General features: G+C 45.1%; 1 pseudogene; it reads left to right on the top strand.

The window, feature by feature from the left end:
- The first annotated feature begins 12,325 nt into the window (after positions 1 to 12,325).
- On the top strand, positions 12,326 to 20,757 carry LOC125354268 (annotated as a pseudogene).
- Positions 20,758 to 21,215: the final 458 nt, after the last annotated feature.

Below are 21,215 nucleotides of genomic sequence, written 5' to 3' on the forward strand. Positions count from 1 at the left end.
TGTGTGTGTGTGTATGTATGTATATATGTGGAATGATCAAATCAAGCTAGTTAAAACACCCACACATCGTGGCATGGCATGATCATTTCTTTGCCATGAGAACACTTCAGGTCCACTCTTGGTTGGATTTTGGAATGTACATCATCATTACTATTGAATATCATGCTAAGCATGGTTCCTGACTTGCAGGTACTGCAGCACCTTAACTTTCTCCCTTTAGTCAGCTCTGTAAGGCTCTTCCTCTGTTTTCCAATGTGGAGGCAGCCCCTGCTTGTCCTCAGGTTTCATGGATGGAGCTCAATGCTGTGTACAGCAGCACTCAGGGTTGTAGATTACCAACGGGCACATTCAGACACCTACCCAATCTGCCTGACTGCCAGGCTCCTGTTCATTGCCTCTATCTGTGTGCTTCATTCATTTTCCTGTCCCGGAGTGAGGAGGGAGGGCTGAGCACAGGGCTTTCCCACCCTCCTACCCAACCTGAGGATTGTCTTCTACAAAGCAACAAATTGACTCTTCAATTTACCAGTCTCTTTCATCAGGGGGCAGGGTGTATAAGAGTATATGTGGGCATGCCTGTGCACACATGTGTATGTGTTCATAAGTTCATTTCCAAACAGCTATTTCTGAGTCCCCTTTTTTGCCAAAGAACCTGGTAAAAGGGCTATGCGTGTATATAATGCCCAGGTCCATTCCCACCAAATAGCACTAATGGTATTTCACATAAGTAGTTTCTCTAATATATGTTCTTTTTCCACAATAGCCCTAATTCTCCTGCACCAATGGTCTATTAGAGACAAGTAAATCCATTCCTTCAAGCTCTCTACCAGGGAAGTCCCTGGTGGCTGAAATACCAGCATCACTTGGGCACTGGGACCACATGGGGGGAGGGGGAGCTATGAGCCCTCTGCGGTTTGCAGCCAGCTGTGGTCCTCTCTTCATGGCCTTTCTGATCTCAGACTCCTCCCCTGTCCTGAATTTGCACTAGAACAAGGAGCTTCCTTCCATACACACTGGTCCTCTCCCACCGTTGACTCAAAAGTTTTTCTGCTCTTTTGATTTATTTTGTTTTTGCCCATCTCATTTCATCCTACTTTGCCAATTATCATCGATGGCCTGGGCACAGCATCCTTTCCCATGTTGTCTAGCTTGCTGTTGGTTCTCTACGATCAGTCTGCTGTCGGAAAAAAGGAAGTCTCCCATTTTCACTTACAACATCCATTTCCTCACCACTTTCAATTTTTGAAATTATTATTCCACTTCGGTTTCCATCGTAACCATATGTCTCTTCTAACTAGCATTTTCAACACGCTCCCTGCTCCCCGCTTCTCCACTTATTGGTCATGATGATAATAACGTTTGTAAAACACCTTCAGTCTGAGCAAATGCACCACAAACAAGCTCTGACAAATCCAGTGCCAGCCAAGCACAGGCGCCAACGCCATCTGTTGGTGGCAGGAAGAGTGGATGTGATTGTGCTGTGGAGCAAGGTGGCGGGGGGGGGGGGGGGGGGCAAACATATGTATTTGTAAATAAAGTTTTATTGGAACACAGCCGTGCCTTCTTCATTTAAATGAATCCTAGAAGCACCATATGTGTCAGCTCCTGAGCTTCAAGGGCAGAGTGGAATGGTTGTGACAGAACTTAACGTGTTCCTCGAATCATAAATCACAGCCACTCCTTGGTACCCCTGGGAGACGGGCTCCAGGACCTTCCCACAGATACCAATATATATGGATGCTCAAGGCTTTTTACAGGAAGTAGAGTTGTGGCTCCAGCGGTAGAGCTCCAGCTTTGAGTGAAAAAGCTCAAGAAGAGCACCCTGTCCCATAGTTCAAGCCCCAGGACTGGCACTAAAAATAAATAAATAAACAAAAATGTACCAAAGCTTTTATATAAAATTATATAATAGGTGTATTTAGCCTAAGTTCATTCCTCCACATATTTTAACTAATCTTGGGATAACTTACAATTTCTAATACAATGTAGATAGTTGTTTGTCATATTGTTTCAGAAATAATAACAAGAGAATGAATGAATGTACAGGTTCTCTACAAAGGCAGTTGGGTTTTTTTTTTAAGTGGTGTGGGGGGTTTTCCCTTTGATTTTAGATTGGTCAGATCCACAGATAATGCTGAGATCCACTGGTACTATATTTATGATGTGGGTCTTTACAGAGTTGTCAACCTCTCTACTCAGGAGCCATTATGAAAATCAATTAATTTAAAGTTTATAAGTTGAGGAATATACAACTTGAGTCCCTGCTCGAGGTGGGAAGGGCTGATAAATAGCCCTTATAGAGCTCATTTACATGAGACTTGAGGCCTTTTGAGAGAATTCATGCTAAGAAAAGATCAAACTCCAACAGCCTGCCCCATTTGGAAAGTTCTGGTCAATAAAAAGATATCTCTTGTTACTATCTGGTGGCTGTGAAATTCTGGCTTATCCTTGGCTATTTCTAAAAAATGCATGTCTGGATCTTGAAGGGGAGAGGGCATGTACCAGTCAGCTGTTGCCTCAATAATGTTGTGTAACAAACATCCCCAAATTCGACGGCACACTGTAATAAGCATGTATACCTCACTCCATCCTCCACAGGTCCTTTGGGAGCTCTGTGTCAAGCCATAAGGTCTGCAAGGCCTGACTCTGCTCTCCACATCTCTTGTTCTTCTGGGACAGTGATGTATCCATAGTGACATGTTCCTCTCCTGACAACGGCAGTGCCCGCAGACAGCAATGTCCAGCTGCTCCAGAACACGTTAAGCTTCTGTTTACTTTATATCCACCAACATCTCAGTAGCAAAAGCCACCATCCATGTCTCCCAGAAACAATCTTTGCTGAACCATAAGCTACTGCAATAAGGGCTGGGAGGCCGATTCCACCAAACCCTGTAGAACTTTGTCAAAGACAGTAAACACCTGGGGAAGAGGCATTTTCTCTTGAGAGATGGCAGCTGTTTCTGTGATAGGGACAATGAGTCCGTGATCGTGCCTGGTAGACTCTGCTGGGCCTGACTGAGCATCAGCAGCACTCTGCCCAGGAGTTTAGACAGAGACAATAGTTAGCCAATGGCCAAAAGGTTCCCACACCTGCAGAGTAGCCATGGCACTGCCCTGCCCTAGAGAGTAGCAGTGCCCTCTTGAGGACAATGGGGTGCTCAGCAGAACAGCAGTACCCTGTCCAGAAAGGCCAGGAGCACCTGGGGACTCTCTGGAATTCACATAGAGATTTTTTTTTTTTCAACAAGGGGATGAGTCTGGACTCAGGCAGTGTGATTTATTTCTTTTTTTTTTTTTTATTCATCATCTGACTGATGTCGATAGACTGGTGGATCCTGGGGAAATTTAGATTGCATGGACGGAGAGAGCTAGCTCTGAATCCTAGTGCCTCAGAGCAGTGAAGAGAATCTCTTAGATACACACACAAAAGCACAAAGGCCCATGTGAAGGGAGCAGGAGCCTTAGTCTCTCAGAGCACGTCCTGCCTTCCCTCCATTCCATACACTCCTCAGACATTACCCCCTCTGCTAACCCAGACAGGCCAATGAACTGGAACCAATCCTGAGCCCCGGGGACAGAGAAGCCCCAATTCAGGAGGCTCTGGAGAAAAACCCTAGAACAGCTTCTGTGAGTGGAGGCTCTTCCCTTCTCTCCATCTGTCCAGCCCCACCAGGCCCTGTAGCTGGTGATCATTAAGCGGTAAGTGCAGCCCTAATGGTGGCTAATGGCGGGCTTAAGTACTCGTTACCCAAAGAACCCCTGGGGTTGGCTCACTTACTGTATTGAGTGATCCACGGACCCACAGAGCCGCTCCTCCTAATGAGAACATCGACTAAATGCTGAATTGGAGCCCAGGAAGTGGCTGAGGAGTGGAAAGGAGCCTTGCCAAGGCCTTCTGTGGAGGTCACGGGGAGAGCACAGCGTTGCTTTCTCTGTGCAGTGTTGCTTGTGCTTGCCTCCAACCCCCCATCCTGAGGGAACTGAGAAGTTGGGGAGATGTGGCTAATTGAAGCTTCTATGCCAGCCCTGACTTTCACTTCTGCTCTATCCCAGTCGCCTTCCCATGATCCTTTGCATCTACCCACAAGTAGCCTGTCTCCTAACCCACCTGTCCTCCAGCTCTCTCCCACCCACCTCCCACCACCATACCTTTCCTCCAACACTCACCATCCTAGCGTGACCACACAATTGTCCCAAGTGCTCAAGCCAGAAACCAAGATATTACTCTAGCTATCCTTCTCTCCTTGGATCCTCCTGTTATGCCACCAAACCCTACTGACATTTCCTCCTAGTCACCTTTTAAATCTACTCAATTCTCTCCATCTTCCTTATCCAATTCCCCAACATCTCTTGCTTAGACCACTTCAGGGGGACCCTTAATGGCCCCTGTTGTATCTCTGCATCTCAAATGTTGTTCCCAGGTCTCACACAAAAGAACTCGGGAAATTTTTTGTTGAATGAATGAATCAAAATGCACTCTCGAGTAACTGTGCTCAATACATCTCCTTTCTCGAGTACAAGCTGTGTGTATCTGACTAATGGCTTCTCTGCTCTGAGCCTGTTTCCCTAGCTGTTAAGCAGATGTAATCCACACCCAGGTAGGGTTCTTATAAAGATAAAAATAAATACTAAAAAAAATAGTTCTGCTAATCGTAATATGAGAAACAATAGCCCTTAAGCTAAGCATTATAAAAAGAAAGACTCTGGAAGATTCTATTACCATCAGTATTGACTCAGAGGCTCAGGGATATCCAAGCCAAGAGTTTTGTGATGGTTTTTGTCCTTTTCCTTACGATTAACTCACTTTTACAAAATGGCAGCTATATGTCTAACATTAACCCACATTCCCATTGAACGGAAGAATAAATGCCAAGGGCAAAAACAAAATTGGTAGTTGGTCATTTTTAAAGAGCCCACAACTTCCCATTTGGCTAAACAATAAAGCTTTAAGCCAGCCATCAAACATCTGTTTAAATGGATATGTCATGATTTCAGGCACTGGAAACATCTCCAACTATATTATTTTTTGTAAATATTTGAGGTTCATTGAATTTTGGGAAGGCTGGGGCATCAGAGTTGGAAAATAAACAAGAACCAAGGACCAAAACCCAGGATCTGGCCAGGCTGCTGTGGTCACTACAGGATACCACTGACACAAGCCACACATACTGCCACAAGGTACCACCAGGCTACTCCAGCTGAATTCCCAGCCAGAGTTCCTGTTCTGCACCATTTGCTCTGGATTTAAAACCGTGGGCAATGTAACCAATTGAACCAGGCCCGTGACTCAGTCAGGGTTCTGGCATGAATTGGGGGGGTTGCTGTTTAGAGAGGTGTCAGGAGTGAGTAGGAGAAGTCTAGGAATAGTCTGGCTCTCTAGAGTTTATGACCTCAAGCTGCCATCCAAAGTTGAAGAGATGAAGGATGGCTGGCTCCTGGAACCCATAGAAAAAGAGTTTTACAGAGAAGTAAGGTCATGGGCAGGTACTCTGCCCTTCCAGAGAGGGACTCAGTCAGACAGCCAGGGAGCGACAAGGAATTCAGCTGGGTAGGAGCTAGGAAAATAAAAAATAAATACTCATCTTACTCTGGGGTACCCTCTCTAATCTTATAACATTCCCCAGCAACCACACCCAACCAGAACACAGGGTATTTGATATAGTTAATGGTCATCCTCTGGGGACACAGAGCAAAGCCAGTAAAGTGTCTCATCACCCACTACCCTTGTTACCTCTTAGCATCCCCTATGGCTATTCAGGGTAAACAGTTTATGTCTCCACCACAGAAAATACACAAAAGTCCATCTGCCCCTGAATCATCACAGCTTGATGTCAGTTCAGTAAAACCCTATTGAAACCCTAAGAAACATAGTCATTACCAACACTATTCATGTAAAAATAGCTGAGAGGAGCAACAAAAGGGGCGGGGAGCCTCAGATAAGGATTTGGAACTGGACACCATGCCTAGCATGGTGATCAAAGTGGCTCCCAGTTCATGCTTCTTTGAACCCTTAAGAACATCTCAGCTGGATGAGATTCACTACCTAGGGGTGATCCAACTCTTCAGTCCTAAGAGATCTGAGTCCTTATGGTCATGTCATAGTTTTCCACTGACAGAGACCTGTCAAAAGAGTGCTGAGATGACTAGGTGGCCCTATACCTCCAAAAAAGGTTCTTCTGGCCACCATTGCATGGCTGTAAGCAAATTTTCCCTTGAGAGCCAGGATTGATCACCTACACAGTACAGAGATGCCCTTCGTGGCCTTTTGGCTAAGCAACTCAAGCATCTCACGTGGCCAGAGGCCTCATTTAGCTTCTAATTCCCAGTGAAGTCCAAGGTCAAGGAGACAGCAAGGAAAAAAATCATGTCGTGTAGGTTATGATTTTTTTTAAGTATATCTCTATCTTAGAACCCAGATCTATGCACTCTGGCTAAAGAGGCAGCATCAAACATTTGCACATACCATACCCCGTAGAACTCTACACCACCTTCTGTTCCCTGTCTCATCAAGCCACCTGCTCCTGGGGATGGAGTCTGAACAGTGAATGCCATGGGCTTGAGGTCACTCTCATACATGTCTAAAGTGAGCCCTGGTGGGAGATGTTCAGGTGTAGGATTCCTACAAGACAAAGAATCCTGTAAGTCCTGTAATTATAGTTCTGGAAGGAGTGTTCTGGGCAGGAATGACAAGTCTGTACTTAATGAACAACCTACTCAAACAATATACACAAACAAGGTCCCATGGAAGGGATTTGAATTCACCATAACATTAGAAACTGCATTGGTGAAAAAATAACAGTGCGTACACCAACAACTCCCCTGAGACCCTGTCACCATGTGTTCTCAGTAGAGCCACCATCAGAAACACAATGTCAACCCCGAGGACAAGGAAATCATAGTTTCCTCAATGTCAGGAGTGATATAGTAAAGAAAGGAACAGCTCTACAGAATTCATGGGATGTGCTGGGCTTTTTCTAGGGTTTGTCACCGCAAATCCCACCTCCCAGAAGCAGTTGACCCCATAAGGTGGTGAAAAGGGCTGATGAACAGTTCAAGGGGAACATCTCTAATTGAATGACTTATATAAAATTGTGCCTTCCTTGTCTGGGGCAGCTCAACACCACCAGCCAGCCTCAAAAAGGCTGGGTCCCCATGATTTCCAGTGCCATCCAAAATCCCAGTTCCATCTCCACCTTGTACATGAGCGCTATAAGGCCCTTCAAGGGCTTTGTGTTGATGCTTTGCTTAATTCCTCAGTGGAAAGAGTGTGCTTCAGGCTCTCCTTGGGGACGAGGCTGAGCAGGTGGCACATAAAAGATCTGTTCTTTCATTCCCAGATCCCTCAGACATCTCTTCCTCTACAGTAGCTCACAAGTGGGGACAATTTTGACACACACATGCCCCAGGGGACATGTGCAAGGTCTGGAGATATTTTTAGTGGTTGCAACTTGGAGGATGCTACCGCAATCTAGTAGGTAGAGGCTAAAGGTGTTGCTAAGCAGACTTCAATGCACAGGAGAGCCCCATAATAAAGAATGGCAGTAGTCAAGAGAGTAAAAGATACCTCTTTATGGAAACCCAGGCAAGTTCTAACTCCTTGATCCCATGAGCAGCAGGCTGTTGGGTGCAGCTTTCCCCCACGATTCTCTATGTGTGACACATAATAGTAACAGAATCACCTGGAAACTTTTTGGAAATGAACAGCCCCAGGCTCCACCTCTGACCTTCTGAATCAGGTTCTGGGGGGAGGGGAGATCAAAAATATTGGTCTTGAAAAATCCTTAAGTTGAATTTGATACCCAAGTGTGAGAACCACTCCAGTAGAGTAGGGGTTGGCAAAACTTGATGTATAATCTCTGTTGTAGTTACTCAACTATGCCGTGATGAGGCAAACAACAGCTGTAGGCAACGTGTAACCAAATATGTAAAGTTGGGCCCCAGTAGAACTCACCTGTGAATTTCCTGTCACTTTCATGAATCACAAAGGCATTCTTTTTCTTTTGGATTTTTTTCAACTATTTAAAAAGGGAGAGAACTTTTTTTTTTAATCTCAGGACCCCACAAAATCACACCACAGGCTGTCTGTGCCCAAAGATGATAATTGTCCCACCCTTTCAAAGACAATTGATTATCTACCCAAATTCTCACACCGGCACTTGGAAGCCAGAATCTTCAGAGCACAGCTATTTTGGTAAGTTTGGCCTGAGGAAATCATGTGGACCTCATTTTCCTCCCTTCCACTCATCTCCTGCCATTGATCAGCCTCCTGGGACCATGGAAAGGGTAGGAAAGGGCAGGAAGTAACTTGTGGTGGGTGGGGGGGGGGGACATATAAAGGAAATCCATTGCACCCAAGTCAAGGGCAGAAGAAGGGAGACTCTGCCCTTTGGTGCCCCAGAGGGAACTCAACCTCAGAAAAAGGGGGGGAGGGGGTAAATGGGTACTGGAAAAACTAAAAATGTCAAATATCTGCTAAAATGTTACCTATTTAGCAGTGTCCGTTGGCCATCTTAGTGCTGTGTCCATGTAACATCCCAAATCTCAGCTGGGGAGCAGGGATCCTGCACAGTCCCTCGTGCTGCTTCAATACTGGAAGATCAGCAAGTCTCACTGATGTCCAGCCGTAGCCTGAGGGCCAGGTCAGGGCTCCAGTACAAGCCAAAAGGCCACCAATTGCCCTGAGAGAACTGGCCACCTTGCATTTTCCTTGACAGTTCTCACAATCTGAGGCAGATCTTGGCAGCACAGTTAGCTTAGCTCCTTGGCCAGCCCTCGGGGTATTGCTAAACCAAGGCCAGAGTTAGCAGTAAACAACATCCTGTAGCCATCTCTCTCACATTTGATGACACCTGTCCTCCAGGCATGACAGCCTTGTCACACCTGTGGGCCTCAGTGAAGTGCCCCAGACAGGACTTGTGAGTGACTATGCACACGTCTGTATGCAAACACATAGGTTTATGGGCTTGCTTTCTTTTCTTTTTTTCTTTTCTTTTTTTTTTTTTTTTTTTTTTTTTTGGTAGACCATGGGGCTTGAACTCAGTGCCTAGGCACTATCTCTGAGTTTGTTTTGCTCAAGGCTAGTGCTCTACCTCTTTAAGCCACAGCTCCACTTCCAGTTTTCTGGTGGTTAATTGGAGATAGAGTATTACAGATTTTCCTGCTCAGGCTGGCTTTGAACCATGATCCTCAGCTCTCTGCAGAATTGTACCATGGAGAATACTTCAAGTTATTTACTTAGAAATCTAGAAATCCTCCAGGGGAGGCCAGCCAGGGGCTGGATGAGGGGAGGAATCGTGAAACCAGACCTAAAGGAGTAGAGGCAGGCAGGCTCCCCCTAGAGTTGTCTTGTGCCTCTCCCAATGGCTACTAACATCCCCAGACTTAGGAAGTAGAGAGTCTACCCATTTAGTTGAACTATCTGGAACTGCATTATCTGAGAGAGTATGAGAGAGAAAAATTGGTGGGGGTTGGGTACCATTTATCCTCAACAACAGACTAATGAAGATCTCTCTGTAATGAAGACAACTGAAACCCTAGACACACTCAGATCTGGGTTCCAATTGCTGTGTGACCTTGGGTAAATTACCTTGACTCCCAGAGCCTGTTTCTCAGCAAGACGGTAAATTGGATTACCAAAGTAAGATGACATGTAGGCAAACTAGAGGGACCATGCCCAGCACAGAGTGGGCAGCCTACAAAATGCTTGCTCTTTTCTCTCCCATTTCTGCCATGGAGGGAGAGTAGCAGGCAGGAACCCTTTCTCTGGGGTCTCAGTGGGGTCTCCCACACTCAGTCCCCGGAGCCTGCATGTTCTGCATACAGTGTCATTTCTGTTCCCAAGTTGATTCATCCCAAAATATTGGATCTGATTATCTTCCTGGTGTTTTGGTTCTTTGATTTTTTTTTTTTTTTTTTTTTTTTTTTTTAGCTCCACTAGAGGAATTTGGTTTCCGGGCTGTGTTTGCTCGATAATCCTTTTTGCTGACTAAACTTCCTGACTACTTTCGACTCCAGGATTTTTTTTTCTGTCTCCCATCTTCCTTCTCTTCCTCCTTCCTTTTCTCCTTCTCTTCCTCCTTCCCTCATTCTTTCCCTCCTTTCTTCCATTCTCTCCCTTCCTTCTTCCTGTCTACATTCGCTCTCAAGAATCTCAGCATGTCCCACATCACACTAGACGTGCCAGCTTAACACATAGTTCCAAGAACAGGATGAATGTGGCCCCTGCTCTCCAGAGCCTTCATTCAGATGGAATACAAACAAATATATAACAGCATGTTAAAAGAGAAGTGTTAGCCGGGGCACCGAAAGACAATCACACTCATATTTCAAAGGAAATGCTGGGCCATAGGCAGAATTTGCAAAGGAGGTTGTCAAAACCATTCGCGTATCAAGTACTCGTGCAGGTCAAGGGTGGCATGGGGGAAAATATTTTAGGAGGGTATTTCCTGGAGTGAGTGATGCTGGGAATCTCACTCCCACCCAGGGAGGGTCGTGCAAGCTACGGGAGGTTCTAATCTCACTCCCAGTGGCCAGTTTTTCTCTATGTGCAGACATACACCCCTTTAAAGCTAGGATGGTCACATGACTTGCCTTGACCAGTGAAATGTGTCACTAGCAGACAGAAGGGTTTCACAGCAGTTCTCAGTCCTCCAGTCCCATCTTTTCTGAAAGTACCATTTGAACTCAAGGCTTCAATCTTGCTCAGCTTGCCTGCTAGGCTGGCACTATATCACTTGAGCCATGCCTCCAGCCCAACATTTTGCTGACTAATTGGAAATAGAATCTCTCAGACTTTTCTTTCCAACCTATCTTCAAACCTCAGTCCTCCAGATCTCAGCCTCTGAAGTAGCTAGGATTACAGATATGAGCCACCAGTATTTGGCATATAAAATCCTTTTTAATTGTTTAATTGTAATGATTCAACTCCTCAAAATATGTGTCAAGTGCTAAAAAGAGAAAATAGGCACAGTGGCTGAGTAACAATATTAAGGTAAAATATGTATTCTCATACGAAGCTCAATTTAAACTCACTAAAAATCTCTTTTTTCTTACGCGATGTCTTATTATGGTGAACAAGACACGCATGAAATTTACCATCTTGACCACATGGAAGTGGTGGAATTCAATATATTCATATTAAAGTACAAACCAACACCACCTCTAGCATTGTCCGCAAGAGCATTAGGTAGGGACTTTACTAGGGTCTTGTACTCAGGCCTCATACCTGCTAGGCAGGCACTCTACCACTCAAGCCATACCTCCATCCCTTTTGGCCTTAGTTATGAACAAATATATAACAGCATGTTAAAATAGAAGTGTTCACTGGGGCACCAAAAGACAACCAGATGATAATTTCTTTCCCATGATAGCCTCTGACTAGACCTTCCTCTCTCTGACACCTATGTAGCTGGAATTACAGCCATACACCACCAAGCTTGGTTGGTTGTTCTTTGAGGTAGGATCTCAGTAACTTTTGGGGGAAAGAAGAGGGGTTGGCCTGGACTGCCCTTAAAATCATAAACCTATCTTCACCCCTCAAGCCACTGCATCTGTCATGTATGAGCATTGTTTATATAATGGCATCATAGATCACAGCAGTGGGACATAAAAGAGTCAGCGAATAGAAGTCAACTCTCCCTGAGGGTTGTCTGGATGAACAGAGAACCGAAAAGGAGCAGTAAATCTATATGGGCGGGGGGAGGGGATGTTAGTTCAGATTTACAAAGCCAGGCCTGATCCGTGTACAGGTGCCACCCCCCAGACTTGACACAGGAACCGGGAGTCTCACTAGAGAACTCCAATGTCAAGAGGCTGGCTACTACAGCCTGTATAGATCAGGGTAAGCAGATACCATTTGAGAAGTGACTTGCTTTAAGATCTGCCAGAGTCAAGAATGACAAGAGTCCCACTGGGAATATGGCCTAGTGGCAAGAGTGCTTGCCTTGTATACACAAAGCCCTGGGTTCAATTCCCTAGCACCACATTTATAGAAAATGGCCAGAAGTGGCACTGTGGCCCAAGTGGCAGAGTGCTATCCTTGAGCAAAAAGAAGCCAGGGGCAATGCTTAGGCCCTGGATTGAAGGCCCAGGACTGGAAAAAAAAAATGACAAGAGTTTCCCGTGAATCTGATCTAAATGCAAGGGAGTCCAGGTAGAGGTCTCCATAGACCTTACCAAGAAGGGCATGTGGAAGCAGAGGGCAGGCAGGGGTGATGCACAAGGTCTGGGCCAGGAACCATAGGGGAGAGAGGCCCAAGGGGTGAGGGGACAGCTCTGAAGTCCCACAAAAGCAGCCAGGTCCAAAGAGACACTGAAGCTGACCACCATGGCAACAGTCAATGGAAGACTTCTCTCTCCCCTGAACCCAGTCCTAGGGGCATTGGCAACCTGCCTAGCAAGATGGGAGAGGCAGGGGAGGGTGAAAATACCAATCACACTTCTCCCTTCCCAACAGTCTCTGGCCTGCCACAGGCCTGCACCAAAAGAGCACCTTGAGGCTGTGGAGCTACGTGCTTTGCTGCGTGCTTTAATGATTCCGTTAGGAATAGAGTTGAGACCTGAAGTACCCACAGGACACTTCATTACCTCACAACAGCCACAAACAGCAAAAGCTTGGCTAGGTTTCCCTCCAAACGTAGAACTAGACCCACGAATGGACTGAAACTAGGACAGTGGGAGATAAAAATAAAGTTGCCTCCTGATTCCATCTCATGAGTCAGGCTTCTTCACCATCATGGTACCAAAAATTTTTTTAAAAACTTACAACTATTTTCAGAGATCAGCAAAGTCACATATGAGATTTGATGGGCGTATTATAGCCAAAGAAATTCTTTTGTGTGTCAAAATGGAACTGGTCAGCCACGGGCACTGAACTAGAAGAGATACTTAGAAAACAATGGCAGAGTCCCCTCCTGACCCTGAGGATTCAAGTCTCTCTAGACCGCAGCCTTGACCTCTTCCATTTCCAATGGCATCTTTTTGGCAAATACAGAGGTGGGAGCTTTAGATGTCTTAGTTTTATCCTATTCAGCTTTCAAATTGCAGGAAATAGATTCTATTGCTCTACAAAATCATGTGGTTTGCAGGGAAATGGATGCAACTGGGGAAAGCAGCCATACTTAGGAAGATAAGTATTAGATGTTTTTCTCTCGTATATAGAAATCTAGGGGGGGGGGGGTGGGAGAAGACTTGAAAGTAGAAGGGTGACGGTATTTCCATGCCCAGGATACTGTGGTAGTAACAAGAGCAGGTTCCTTAGCCCTAGATCCAGTGAGAGTTCTGTTCTAACCTTGGTGGCTTTGGGGTCAACCCTCTGCTCTCTTACCACCTGGATGGCATCAAAGGGACCATCTCTTCTGCTGGATCCCATTGACTAGGATTTATTTCCTAAAAGACCAGCTTAAAAACCTCTGTTCCAACCATCCCAACAACTTTGAAAGCACCTAACTCCTTTTAATAAATAAATCTCTTTCTTTCTAAACAAGCTGGTGTTTCTGTTTTCCAGTATTGAATCCTGGCTGATGCATGAAAGTCACTTCTAAATTCTAATTTAACTTCTTCTTTGGCATGGCCACAGAGAATGAAGGCTCTGGTCTGAGCATATGAGTAGTCACTCATCCGAGAAGTAATATTTCCTCATCAGTTCAGATACTGCTTATCAGACACTTGGGAAGTTCACTGGCATAAGTTCATTGGTATTCATTCCCGAGTTTAAGCAATTCTAGGGCACGGAACAAACTGTTTCTATAGAGTGAGGCTGAAGCCTGGACATGCTTGAAGTCACCAAGGAAAATGCCACCTTGGGAGTCCTGGGGGTCAGGGAAGGGAAACAGGCTACCAGGCTTTCCCTGCTGGCACCTCAACTTTGCATATATCCACATGCCAACACCCCAGAAGTCCTTGTCCTTCCGTGTCTCCAAATGGCCACTCTATCCTGATGAGCCTATCCTCCCAGGGTCTACCGCTCTTGTAGCAGATCTGAACAACTTGATTGTCAGCTTCCTCCTGCTGTTTCCTGCAGGGCCTCCCCTGGGTCATAGGAGGGTGGTCCCATTAGCTGCCCATCCAGAAACTCTGCCATTTGGCCAGGGAAAGCTCGGTTTTGCAAAGTAGTTCCATCCACCTAGTATGCATCTAAGAAATAGAGCAGGTTGCACTTTCCACTGCCATAACAAAGAATTCCACATCACAGCCCAGGCCTTGGAAGGAGCCTGGCATAGCACCTCAACCATCTTCTCTGAAGCCTCCCTTGTGTTTGTTCTAGCCAGAGCTAGGGGTTTCTAGAGCTCAACTGACTCTGGACTGTAAGAGTAACTTGGTGATGGTTTGTTGAATGAATGAATGAATGAATGAATGAATGGCACTTCTAGTTCTTGCCTCTTTTCTTGTCCTTTTGTGCCTTCTATACCAGCCACACTGGATGGTTTTCATCTCATGCTCTCTTCCCACCCTCTGCTTCTCATATGATTTTCTCACTTTATTACACACATCCACCTTCAAGCCACCACCTATACATCCGCCTTTCGCAGAAAGCTTCTTTAATTCCTTATTTCTAAGGAATTGGAGTCTCTCCCATGAGACATCCCCAGAGCTCCTGGCACTTCCTCTGGCATAGTGCCAATCACCCCTGTGCACCCACCTGTCCAGGTATCTGTCTCCCTCACTCCACGGGAAGCAGCCAAGGAGGTGGTGGCCACTCCATACTTGATGAGTGAATGCATGCATTTCTCCATGATGCTCATGCATGAAGACTTAGAATCCTGCTCTAGACAAATGTGAGCCAGATTCTCTACCCACAGAGGAAACTCAGATCTGCATCTTCACCTTTGGAGAAGGAAGCACACCTTGTCCCTGACTGGCCCCAGGTTTTTTCATGCTTATGTCACCTCCCACATCTCACTTGGGCACTTTTATATGCTGTTGTTGTGTTCTTTTATATATTGTGTTTATAGCAGTTTGCGTTTACTCTTTCTCTATCTTCCTTGTATTCTGCCATTTTTGACCATTTCTATTTCTCCTAATTATATTCTCTGTTGTTCTCTAAAAGAAAGTACCATCATAAGAAGGAAAAGCTGTGAGTAAGAATATAAAATGTCACTTCTTATCTCCTCCCAGGCCTCCTCCCCAGCTCACACACTAAACGTCCACATGAAAACTGTCTGGCCCGGTCCTGGAGAGCCCTGGCACTGTACCGAGCTATCACCAGAATGGCGAGATGTCTCTCACAGCAAGCCTCCACATCTGCTCACAAAGGAGAGCAAATGCCAGATAGTGAGTACGGTCAGCCGAAAACAAACCTACCATGTGTGCCTCCAACTCTGTTTCCTCAGAGCCAGGAAATGTCTGAACAAATGGATACATGAATAAGGAAGGAATTGATGAGTGAGGAAATGGCTGAGTGAGAAGCTGAGAGCAGGGAGCTCACACCTGTGATCCTAGCTTCTCAGGAGCTAATAAGACTGAGGATCACAAGTTCAAAGCCAGCCTGAACAGACAAATCTGAGACACTCTTATCTCAAGTGGTAGAGTACCACCCATGAATATAAAAGAGCCCTAAAGTCAAACCCCAGGACTGACACACTGAGTAACCAGTGACCAGTGATAAATAAACATTCAGGTGTGCTGAGCAGGGGAATGGATAAGCCAATGAACGAATGAGATCGTGAATAGTAGTAGTAAATGAGTAATTGGGTGAATGAATGGACAAATGAATTACTAAATGAATTTGAGTGAGCCCTGTAACTCCAAGGTGCGCTCTTGAGACTGGAAAATGGAATTCAATACTAAAAATACAATAAAGTAATTAAAAACAAAAACCTATAACAATACAGGGCCCATTGATCAGTGTCCCTAAGTCAATATTCTCTTGGCCCAATCTTTGGCATAGCCGGCTGACTGGCAGAGCTGAAGACTGGCTGAGAGGCAGTGGGGGTACATAGAGATCAGATGTGTGGTGGGGACCATGGACTTCTCCCTACCTGTGCTTTCGAATCACCTGGGCAGCTTTGGAAAGATTGTTCTGATTCCCCTGGATTGAGAAGAGGGGAGAATAAGAGAAGAGAGCACCCCAGCAGGAGTATGGGATCTTTTTGTATGCCAAGGACCATTTAGATATTTATAACATCATTCATAGGCCATCTAAAATTATCAAAACAGGCAGATGAGCTGTGGCAAGCCAAAAAGATTGCATATGTCTACCCTGCCATGGACCAAATGATTTTGTGGGTCTCATATGGCCCACAGTCTGATGCTCCCCACCTCTACAAGGCTCCTGCAAGACTAATGCACAGCCAGGACTGGGACCCGTCAGTAACATAGTGTGGGTTCTTACGCATACATTATCATCGGGGTACCGATGACATCTCAAATGACCAAGCAAAAAATTATCTTCACAGTGTTCTTTTGACCCTGTAATATGTGAACTTGATACTTCATGTGCTATAAGATTACTTCATTGCTCCCCCTGCCACCTGCATAGAAGCCTCCCTCCCTCTTCCATTGCTTCCTACCCTCAGCTGGCTTTGCATGGGTAAGCAGTTGACCCAAGGGGTAGGGATCTAGACTACAGGTCAGTTGGAGTAAGGCTCAGGAATATAACACAGTTCCATTAAAGAGGGAAACAGAGGCAGGCAAGCATAAAGGTGTCTACAATACACCATACATGGTGATTGATTTTCTTTTAATGTTTTGAAGTAGTTACTGTAGCATGGAGTCACCAAAATAGTCAGGAGCCTGGCATGTAGCTCAGTGGTAAAGTGGGCTTAGCATGAATAGAGCCCTAGGTTCTATTCCTTGCACCAAAACCAAACAAAATAGTCAACTTACAATGTTTTGTCTGTCAAAATGTCTCACATAGGAGACCACAGAGAAGATGGGTCTGGGCTGTGCAAGGAAACAGCAAGGTCTCTGGCAGCCACAGGACAAAAGGCAGGCAAGAAATCATACACCTAGAGAAGAGATAGAAAAACAGGACGTAAGATATCACAAGAAATGTACACACTGCCCTACTATGTAACTGTACCCTTTTTGTACAACACCTTGTCAAAAAATTTGTGTTCAATTAATAAACAAATAAATTTAATTTAAAAAAAAAAAGAAATCATACGGCCTGTAAGCCTGAGCATTTGGAAATGGAACATGGTGCTCTTGGTACCCAGGAACCAGACCCCTTGGGAGGGCGTCCTCTGCCTCAATAGATGCTGTAAGCTTAGGCCACCTGACCATTTTAACAGTTTGTATTTCCTGTTTCTCATCTGGGTTGCCTTCATTTTTAGGAAAGGTTTTTTTTTAGGTCACTGTACTCACTCCACTATGTCAAGAAGAGATAAAAGGAAATGAAAATAAAGAAAAGTGAGATATCTCCAGGGATGAAGAACAGGGTGGGTGGGGAACATGGGTACTTTCTCACCCGTCCCAGGTACCTGTTCCAGAGGAAGATAAAGGAACAGGGAAGGAGAGGGTATGAAGCTTGAAATGGACAGGAGGTAAATTCAGAATCAGTGAAAGAGTGAGCTCCTTCACTCTGCAAGAAGCAAAGTTTATGGAACTCATTATTGCAAGAAGAGACACAGTAGGAAATCAAATAGGACCCAAAACTTGCAGACATACAATATGTTATTGAAAGATAATCATGATTTTAAATAGACATCCAGGGGAACAAATTCTGTTGCTCCCTGATTTGCACTCCAATATCCTAGATGAAGACAAGATCTCAGGCTGCGGCCCCCATGGACACGACCTCACAGAGTGATCCAGTGAGCTGATGCTCTACCTGGCATTTCTAATTGCCTTCAGATTTCCTTCTTCCTTCCTCTCTCATAATCAGGTGACAGGTGTCATCTGTTCAACACCTATTCTTTTCCAGGCACTATTACTATATATATCCACTGTCAAGTATCAAAAAAAAACACTTAAGGAGAACTTTTCATGATATTCTCCACTTTGTGGGTAGTGGAGGATTAAAAGAGCCCACCCAGGTCTTTGAGGACTCAATGAAACATTTCAGGAGGAGAATAAATATGTATAATCTAGCCAGGAGCTGGTGGTTTATGCCTGTAATCCTAGCTACTCAGGAGGCTGAGATCTGAGAAACCAGATGTGCAGCCAGCCTGGGAAGACTAATCTGAGGGACTCTTATCACCAATTAACCAGCAAAGAGCTAGAAGTGGACGTGTGGCTCAAGTGGCAGCCTTGAATGAAAACACTAGGGGAGAGTATAAGGCTCTGACTTTAGCCCCCAGTACACACACACATAAACACACACACACACACACACACACACACACACACACACAATGCATAATCTATTAAACAATTGACAGACACAAAAGACCAGTAGAAATGATGGCTAGGCATAAGAAAACACTCTGTATTTGAGGTGGGCAAGACCACTAGGACTTAGTAACCCTGTGTTTAATGGAGTGATAGCAAGTGGTCAAGAGAGAAGTCCTTAGCCAAGCATGATGTACATCTGTAATCCCAGCATCTACAGCTGAGGCAGGAAGAGAGGTCCAGACAAGTTCATAGCAATACCCCGCTTCAAAGAGTAAAACCCTGGCTTGAGATATTTAGATTTCAAATCACAGCTATCCCAGTTATGAAGGTTTAGAAGTTAGGTAAGTTATTACTGCCTGTCTCTGAACCCTATTGGTTTTTTTTTTAATCTGTAAAATGTGGATGAGAATATCTTCCTTGTGGGGCTGTTGATAGGTTAAATGAACCAACAAATGCAAAGCACTCAGAACAATGCCTGACACATAATAAGTGCTCACTGAATGAACATTAATTGCCAGCACTTTTATCTGTGGTAGTGGTCACCACTAGATGAGAGGCAACCCAGAAGGCAAGCCAACATCTTCCTCTGCTGTTTGGCTGCAATGAGATGAAACTGAAGTTCTTTACATCGCTGACAACACACCAGCCTACTCTTCCATCTGCTTCCTGCCCTTTCTTCTGCTCACAGCCCCAAACACTGCCCTTCTCGCTCCTTGAACAGGTCGACCGGCTCCCTGCCACCTCACAGTTTTCAGACTTTTGCTTAGAGTGACTCTCCTCCCTCCCCCGTGCCTCACATGGCCGCCTTCGTCCCAACACACAAGGCTAGCTTAAATGTCACTTCCTCAGAAAGACTTTCTGTTGCCATCTGTGTCCATCAGGGCCTTTGGGGAAACAATGGCTTGAGCACATTCAGGTAATTCAAGGACATTTGCTAAAAGGATCTGTGAACGTGGGGAGTAAGACGGAGGGAGATCCCCAGGGACAGGGTAGAACCACCCCAAGACTGGAAGGATGAAGTGTAGGACAATGAACCTATGCAGCCAAAGGTGACCTGAGATGGACAAAGCGAGGGAAAGAAGTTCATTCCTCACCTCATCTCCTTGCTCTGGACAATCCCTTGCTAGGGACTGTCTTTGCTTGAGCCCTAGCTCACCAGGGCAGAGAGGAAAGGGGGAAGAGGGGGAGGGAAGGCCTGGAGGAGCCAAATGTGCAGAAATGAAGGGGGAGGAGGAGGAGAGAAGTCCTGGAGGAGCCAAATGTTCAATCTGGTCATTCAACCTAATGCCTACTTCCTCTGTTATCATCACCACAACTTGTTATTCTCTTTCATCACAGTTGGGAAAATCTGCATACATTAAAAGTAAAACTTTCACAAGTGCCATGAGCAATGGAACCACAAAGTCTTTCCTTCCTTTCCTTCTGGGAATCTGATACCCAGAGAGTCACTTAAGCATGGAAGCTAGGTTTGAGATCAACAAAATGAATGAATACAATCACTGCTGCCCAACAAGTGACAGCCAAGCATCCCAAGTATATTGTCCCAACATGTGAAAGCATCTGATTGGACTATTCAAATCAGCGGTCAAGAATATTTGTATGGGTTCCCACGTGCACTTGAAGATGACGGCAGCACCAGGAGATTGTTCCGGGCCTCGGTTGCCCGACATGCAAGCACCATCTCTCGGGGCATTTCTGCCTCTGCAGCCCTTAAGCATGTCACTTCTAGAAGAACTTGCTTGCAAAGCATATTGTGGCCTGGTTCTACTCAAGAAAAATTCACCTTTAGTACTAGTTCCTCATCTTATGCTCCTTCTGTCACCCAGCATGCACCTTACTTTAAAGGCACAGCTGTTGTCAATGGAGAGTTCAAAGAGCTTGGCCTTGATGACTTTAAGGGGAAATAGTTGGTGCTTTTCTTCTATCCTTTGGATTTCACCTTTGTGTGTCCTACAGAAATTGTTGCTTTTAGTGACAAAGACAATGAGTTTCATGATGTGAACCTGTGAGGTCATCGCAGTTTTGGTGGGCTCTCACTTTAGCCATCTTGCCTGGAGCAATACGCCAAGGAAGAATGGAGGCTTGGGCCACATGAATATGGCACTCTTGTAGGATTTACCAAACAGATTCCCCGGGACTACGGTATGCTGTTAGAAGGTCCTGGTCTGGCACTCAGAGGTCTCTTCATAATTGACCCCAATGGAGTAACCAAGCACCTGTGTGTCAATGACCTGCCAGTTGGCCAGAGTGTGGAAGAGACCCTCCGCTTGGTGAAAGTGTTCCAGTTTGTGAAAACCCATGGAGAAGTCTGCCCAGCAAACTGGACACCAGATTCTCCTACAATCAAGCCAAGTCTAACAGCTTCCAAAGAATACTTCAAAAAGGTCCATCAGTAGATGATCTGTGTGCACCTGAAGCTTCACTACAGAAAAGAACCTCAGCTGGCGCCCTCTTAGCATTTCGAAGATTATTTATAGAAGGAAACCCCCAATCATGCTTATATTTATGGATATTACTCTATTTTTTAACAAAGAAAACTCTCCTGTTTCCATTTCCTGGAGTGATACTACTCTTAATGTTTCCTTTTTGTAACACTGGATAAAACTGTGTCCAGGTAATCCTTTATTGGCAATTTCATTATTGATTACATCTTCAGTGGGCAAAGGAAACACTTCCTCCTTACCTTCCAGACCTTTGCTGCACCAGAGTAACACAAGCACCGAATGCTTCTGATCAAGAGTCCTGATTTTTCTTCTTGAAGTTCTTGGTAGTAAACTGAATTTCCTTTAAGACAACATACCTTTATGTTGTTAGGCTCTACTGTCTGAGCTAACTCAAAATGGATGTCCATGTGATGGAAACAAATGTGAATCAAGACTAAAACATGGTGGCAATGTGACTGAACTAATCATGCATGACCCTGCCCTGAGGTTTATAGTTTA

This window comes from Perognathus longimembris, chromosome 7 (genome assembly GCF_023159225.1).
Source record: "Perognathus longimembris pacificus isolate PPM17 chromosome 7, ASM2315922v1, whole genome shotgun sequence".
NCBI classification, from domain to species: Eukaryota; Metazoa; Chordata; class Mammalia; order Rodentia; family Heteromyidae; genus Perognathus; species Perognathus longimembris.